This window comes from Cyprinus carpio, chromosome B24 (genome assembly GCF_018340385.1).
Source record: "Cyprinus carpio isolate SPL01 chromosome B24, ASM1834038v1, whole genome shotgun sequence".
NCBI classification, from domain to species: domain Eukaryota; kingdom Metazoa; phylum Chordata; class Actinopteri; order Cypriniformes; family Cyprinidae; genus Cyprinus; species Cyprinus carpio.
The window spans coordinates 999,828-1,006,763 of NC_056620.1; the positions used below are offsets into that span (position 1 = coordinate 999,828).

A 6,936-nucleotide genomic window follows, 5' to 3' on the forward strand; every position below is an offset into this window, starting at 1 on the left:
CACTGTCTGCCCTGCGGACAAACCAATCATTTTATTGTACTATTAATGATATAATGCGTCAAGTAATTCCTGAAGATGAATGTAGTTATTAATAACCCGTTATGATTAATTATGTACATCTCACTTTGAGCTAATTTGTTACATAGTTTCCACTGTTATGCTTATTCCTCAACTATATCTCAACAAGACCAGATGAAACTTCTAAATTATCTAAGCTAACAGAGTGTGTTAAAAATGTAAAAGATTGGATGACCAATAATTTTCTCCAATTAAATTCGGATAAGACAGAGATATTTCTTATTGGACCAAAAAACAGTACACCGAATCTCTTGGATTACAATTTGCAACTAGACGGATGTACTGTTACTTCCCCTACTGTCAAAAATCTGGGTGTTATATTAGACAGCAACTTGTCTTTTGAAAATCATATTTCACGCTCCCTAAGGTCACAAAACACTGGACTTTTGGTAGTTCCTAGGATAGCAAAGTCCACTAAAGGAGGTAGAGCTTTTTCGCATTTGGATCCTGAACTCTGGATTAGTCTTCCTGATAATGTTCGGGGTTCATACACACTCTCTCTGTTTAAATCTAGATTTAAGACACATCTCTTTAGCCAAGCATTCATATAATGCATCTCATGATCTTGTACTGCAGTTATATCTGATCATGATGCACATTTTTATTCTTTAGCTTGGGTTGAACAAATCATTTTTGCTTGGTTGGAACAGCAGTTACACTAATTATGTCTCTATTTGTTTCTCTGTTTCTGCCCCATGGTAACTAGGAATTACACAAGCTTCAGTCTGGATCAAGCAACAACCTCCCACTCTCTCTCATGAATCCAAAAAGGAAGTGACTAAAACTGCAATCCATTGACCGCTAGAGGCTGGCTCCAAAAGAGAGTCAATCCCATAGACTCCCCATGTTAAAATGCCCAACTTTACAGCAGAAAAAAATTTGTTTACAGCCTGGTACATAAAGTGGTTTTGGTCAATATAGCTAATTTTGCCCTTCATGACAACTGTGAGGGGGGTGAATTTTTTTTAAGGGCTTAAAGTTCTCTGGTATATTAAAATATTGTCACGTTCTAGTGAAGCTCACTTGAGTGACAGGTGGATTGCCACTGCAAGCTAAAGCTATTCACCTAGGTGGGTGTGTTTTCAGCAACCGATTCCCACCTCTTTGCCCATTTTTCAATTATCTGGGAGTGACGTGCAGTGGTGTGCTGCCAAGATGGCAACGGCCTGCTCCGCCCACTTTGAGCTTCAAAAATGTTCTTCACAAATCTACGGGTGATGTCACCGACACAACGTCCGTGTTTTTATACAGTCTATGGCAGGGATAGGCAACGTCGGTAACCCTAAACAAACACACCTCAAAAATCAAATCTAACCCTAATCAAACACACCTGAACAAGCTAATTAAGGTCTTCAGGATTACTTAGGCTACAGACAAGTGAAGTTTTTTTTTTATTAGGGTTGGAGCTAAGCTCTGCAGGACATCAGCACTCCAGGACCAACGTTTCCTACCCCTGGTCTATGGTCTGGATCCAACCCTTAAAAGATCTTAAATGACTGAACACCTGAGAATAGATGATGCCAACCCCTCAGAGGACCTCAGATGATGCCTACCCTGAAACAACACTACCAAATTTTGCTATAAGTTTGATTGCAACATATAATCATTGCTGTTAACAGTGTTCGTCGTCTGTTTGATTACATCATTAACTAAATTTTACCGTACATTTTTGCCATATGTACATCAACTTGACAGTCACCAGTGATAAGCTACTACTAAATATATTGTAGAAACTTAATTTCCTGTAAAGCTGCTTTGCAACAATTTGTATCGTGAAAAGCGCTATACAAATGAACTTGAACTGAATTGAATTGAATAGAGGAATGACAAATACAGAAGAAAGAAACGACAAAGAGTCTTTATTGAAACACAAAGAGAGAGAAAACTGTCCAGAGAAGAAATCTGGAGAACATTCTCCTTGCAGTTACTCTGATCCACAGCTGGGACTGATGTTCAGAGACGGAAAAATTCCTGTAGAGCTGAGAGAGAGCAGAAGAGCAGCACTGTGATGAAAAACAAACCACAGCAATCCAGCGACTGTAAGACACACACAGTGGAGAGTACAGTATATACTCAGCTAATGAGGAGCAGATCGAGTAATTGTCAGGGAATTACACAAACAAGCATTTCCTATGAGCCTTTCATCGCTCTGATCATGTGACACGAGAGAAATACATGAGGAAACACAAACAGATCCAGCAGCCTGTTACGTCCATAGGGACGTCTGTGTATTTTCATTTGCTGGTGTAAGATATAGTACTTGTCTCAGTATGTTCTGTTTTGTGCTTCTCTGTTGCTCCTCCTATCCACTTCACAGGTTGGGAGTGCCACCTGATTTGTGTTCCAGCTCATTAAGGTGTGAGTGGAGCACTATAAAACCAAGAAACTTCCAAACAGGTAGAGAGAGAGATTAAGACATGCTTCTGAGAGACTGTCATCTTCTGGTCCCAGCACTTGTCACTTTCAGTGTGTATGGTGTAACTTGTTGGGTTGTGTGAACACTAAAGAAGGTATGCACTGTGCTAACTTCTATGTCAGTATGGTAACTCTGTGTGAACAGTTTTCAGTAAAAAGTTGGAGAAGCTTTGCCAAAATTCTTTCAAACAAACGACGACTGTTAGCATCTGATAAAATATTAACAACACATTAATGTCCAGTACAATGTTAATGTAAAAATAAGCAGGTGGTGGAGTGCTAACTTTTGATAATTTTTCAGTACCACATTAATGTCAGATTCATTGTTGCTATAAAAATGATCACGGCATCTGTGGACTGCTTCATTATGTCTGTTCTCTGTTATTTTGTTTTATTTTGTGGGTTTCCTTAGGTTCCTTCAGTTTGCGAATGTTCGTTTGAACTATGGTTTCAGGAAACACTGAATCACTGAACTATGATGGAAATGACAGACCTTGAGACCACAGCTAACGATGCTTTGAGAAAGCGCACCACTGTATGCGAAAAGATCATGAATGCAGACACAGAACACAAAAAGACAAATGCCAATGCAGGTTATAATCAGTGTTTTGTGAGTGTACATGGCTAAAGCGAATTATTACAGTGACTCTGCAAATGTATTGCAAACAAAAAAAAACAAACACTCATGCTAAGTTAAAATAACAACTGCTTGCAATCCTTTAAAAAATATACTATTATAATTCAATTTAAATTGGCATTCAGGAGACAACTGCAAAACATTATTTCAGCCAAAAAGAAAATGTCAATTCCAAAAAATTCAAGCATTCCACCTAATTCATTCTGTCATTTTAGGAGAGCAATCTCATCGATCACAGGATCTCTGATTGTAGCAAAAAAGGGCTAACCCATTGTGGATTTGGACATGGATATGGATTACAGTGTAAGAGTGAAGTTTTTCAACCAGTGAGCCCACCTAAATGTGATTATATGGAGGCGAATCATTAGTTTTAACTTTGTCCTCTGGAAATTAAATAGGATACACCACCGTATGTAGATAACTCTGACTAAACTCACTGATATCATACTAATGGAAACACAGTGTCTAATATAAAGAATACTAATGTGAATATCTATATATAAAAATGTGGGTTGGTATGATGTTTTTCCAAGAAGTCTCTTCTGCTCAACAAGGCTGCATTTATTTGATCAAAATATACAGTTAGTCATTTCCTGGATGATCCATGACTGTTTTTCTGTTTTGTGATAGTCGTTCATGAGTCCTTCATTGGTCCTAAACAGTTAAACTGCCTGCTGTTCTTCATAAAAATCCTCCAGCTCCTGCAAATTCTTTGGTTTTCCAGCATCTTCTGCATATTTGAACCCTTTTCAACAGTGTCTGTATGATTTTGGGATCTATCTTTTCACATGAAGGACAGTTGGGGGACTCATGCATAACTATTATATAAGGTAAGAACATTGTAAACTTTTTGAATTTGATGATCAGGGTAAATTGTACTTCATTACTGTATGTCCTGAAGTGATTGTATAACAAAATGTTGTATGTTAGATTGGACCTGGTGCAGAATTACAGACTGAAGTTCAATTCTTGTGCCTAGTTCTTTCATTTTCATTTTACTTCGTTTGCAACTTAAATTTGTGCAAAAATACAACCGAAATATCACACAATCGGATAAAAGAGATGAATGACAGCAGCTGGCCTGCAGCTAATTAATCAGTGAACCTGTGATAGCCCAGCTGCCTCATCAGGAATCCACATGTGTACTCTATGAGTCTGATATCTCTCCTTGGCATGTTTCTCCTCCATTTGTCAATGCTGGCTGGTGAAATGTCCCCTTCATACATCAGGTTATACAAGTTTGTGGAGGTGGTGAACATTAGCTGATTCAGGGCTGAAGGTGATACAGGGATTCCAAGGAAAGAGTGAATCTTCTCAGCTGTTTCCTGAGGATAGGTTACGACATCCTCAAACCTGACTTGAAGATAGGACTCTTCAGATAAGGTAGCTGTGACTCTGAGGACAGCAGCGGTGTGAGCGAGCCACAGATGGGCCAACAACAGCACAGGATTGGTCTCTGAACGAGATATGAGCTGCCACAGGTTCCTAAACTCCGCCGCAAACGCAGGAATCTTACTAAGTTGTCGCTTACCATGTCCTGATGGAAAATAAGAGCTAGATGCTGGGGAATGTTCTTGAGTGAGTAAAGGCTGGGTTTGCTATTATAAAGCATCAGATAAATCCATGCACGAGGGTCTCTGACGATGTAGATGGCTCTCAGAGAAGGGCCGATAACTTCTTGGAGAAAGGGCAGCTTGAGAGCCCAGCTGCCACTGCAGAGATTGAGAACCACACGGGCATTAGGATAGTCCAGCGTGTGTCTCCTCAGCTCTCGGACATACTCTACATCCCTGTCGACTCACACCCGGCCTTTCATCTCAGCCTTGAACTCTCTCCTCCTCAGCCTCCTCCTCTTGTCCAGGGAGACGCTCACTCTTTGGGCCGGTTTCAGGGGGCTGGTGTCATGGAATGGGATGTTCTGCAGGAATAAGTGGGTGTTGTGAACCAGTGAATGCAGCCAACCTTGAATCATTTTAAAATGCCCACACTGGGCTTCTGACTGCATCCATTCACAAGCATCTACTAAAGTGTCAAATTCGAACTCTGTTTCGGGTATATCCAAGTGTTCTGTAGGGATGCGCAGATATACAAAGTATGTGTTGTTGTAGAAAAGATGCTTAAGGATGTCAGATCCAGAGCCAGGCAGCGTGGTGATCACAACCGTGGGCAGAGGGAGCTGATGCTGGTCATAAAGCATCATTTGTTTGCTAAACTCCGGGTCTGTGGTGGCTCCGCGCCACTTTACCTTACACAGGAGCTGATCACAGCTGTTTGAGACGAACAGGAGCTCTGTTATCCACAGCATTAACACCGAAAGCAAAGCGTAACGCATCAGTCTGCTAAAGCAAATGTAAAACTTCCGCTGTAGGGTCAAGAAAACAATGGCCACACACAGTATTACCCCAGCTATGACATTTACCGTAACCCCAAAGTCAAAGAGATGATTGTGCAGTTTTGTCTGTTTGGGGACAAGCTGCGTCCCCAAGCCAAAATGGATAACCTGATGTCTGTCTTCCACCTTAGCATAACCCCCAAAGCCCAGATAGCTGGAACGGGCCCCAATGTCTCTGTGATTGGTTACTACAGACACTATTTTCTCTGTATTATTGATGACAAGAGAAAGCTTAAGCCCATTCTTACGGCTTTCAATAAACCTGCAGTTGGAAACTTTAACATAAGGCCCGTGCAACACATACATTTTGTAATGAGCATCCCAGAACTCCATCAATGCCCCATTGTAGCTGTCTGTGAAACTGTGGGGCACGTATTTAAAGTCAATATCAAGATTGTGAAAGAACGCACTGACGGCATTCACCGGTGAGTCGTCTCTTTTCTCGATGTGGTCTACTACCACAAGAGTCTGTGAGTTGAGGAGAAGCAGGGCTCCAGCCGCTTCTCCTAGTCTCATGGCTGAGGAATATGCTGCAACCGCTTCTCCTCTCACAAACATAGCGTCTCCATGAGCAGAAGCAGCAATCAGCTCTCCTGCTGAGTCTCCGACCCCTCGGTCTGTCCAGCGGAGCCACTTGGCACATTCACCAAGCTGTCCTTCCCAAGGGACATTACACTGGCTCGTCGGGGATGGACTGAACACCAGCACGTTGTTTAGGAAGCTGTATTTAGGGCCATATAAAGCCTCAGAAACAAATACTTACACAATTATTGCTCCAGTCAGAAGAGCAACTATATTAGTGGATTGATGGTTTTGAAGAAACTGCTTCCCCCAGCCCCTGTACTTTAATGTCTCGTAGAGCGTTTGGGTTTCAGCAAAAATCTTCTTTAAGTACAGGTCTTGGCGCTTCTGATCCAGCAATGAGTAGATGAAGTCAAAAGCAGTAGCAAATCCAGTGAGCGAATGAGCCATCGGAACTTCATCGTTAGGTGCACTGCTTACTTTCCAGTCAGGATACATGGACATCCGGTCCATGAACTTAATCAGGAACTGCACTGCTGCGGTGTCCTCAGGATACAGGAGGCAGTAGAGGGCCAGAGGCATTTACATTTACATTTAATCATTTAGGAGACGCTTTTATCCAAAGCGACTTACAAATGAGAACAGTAGAAACAATCAGATCAACGAGAGAACAACAAACGGTATACAAGTGCTATGACAAGTCTCAGTTAGACTAGTACAGGACACGTAGCCAGGGTTTTTTTTTTTTTTTTTGAATATGATAGACAAGAAAAAAGAAAAAGGTAAGTACTAGTATTAGTTGGTTAAGTGCAGGTGAAAAAGATGAGTCTTTAGATGTTTTTTGAAAATGAGTAACGACTCAGCTGTTCGAATTGAGATCGGGAGGTCATTT

General features: G+C 41.2%; 1 pseudogene; it reads right to left on the reverse strand.

Annotated features, from left to right (window-relative positions):
• Window positions 1-4,028: 4,028 nt before the first annotated feature.
• LOC122142188 lies at window positions 4,029-6,626 on the reverse strand (annotated as a pseudogene).
• Window positions 6,627-6,936: the final 310 nt, after the last annotated feature.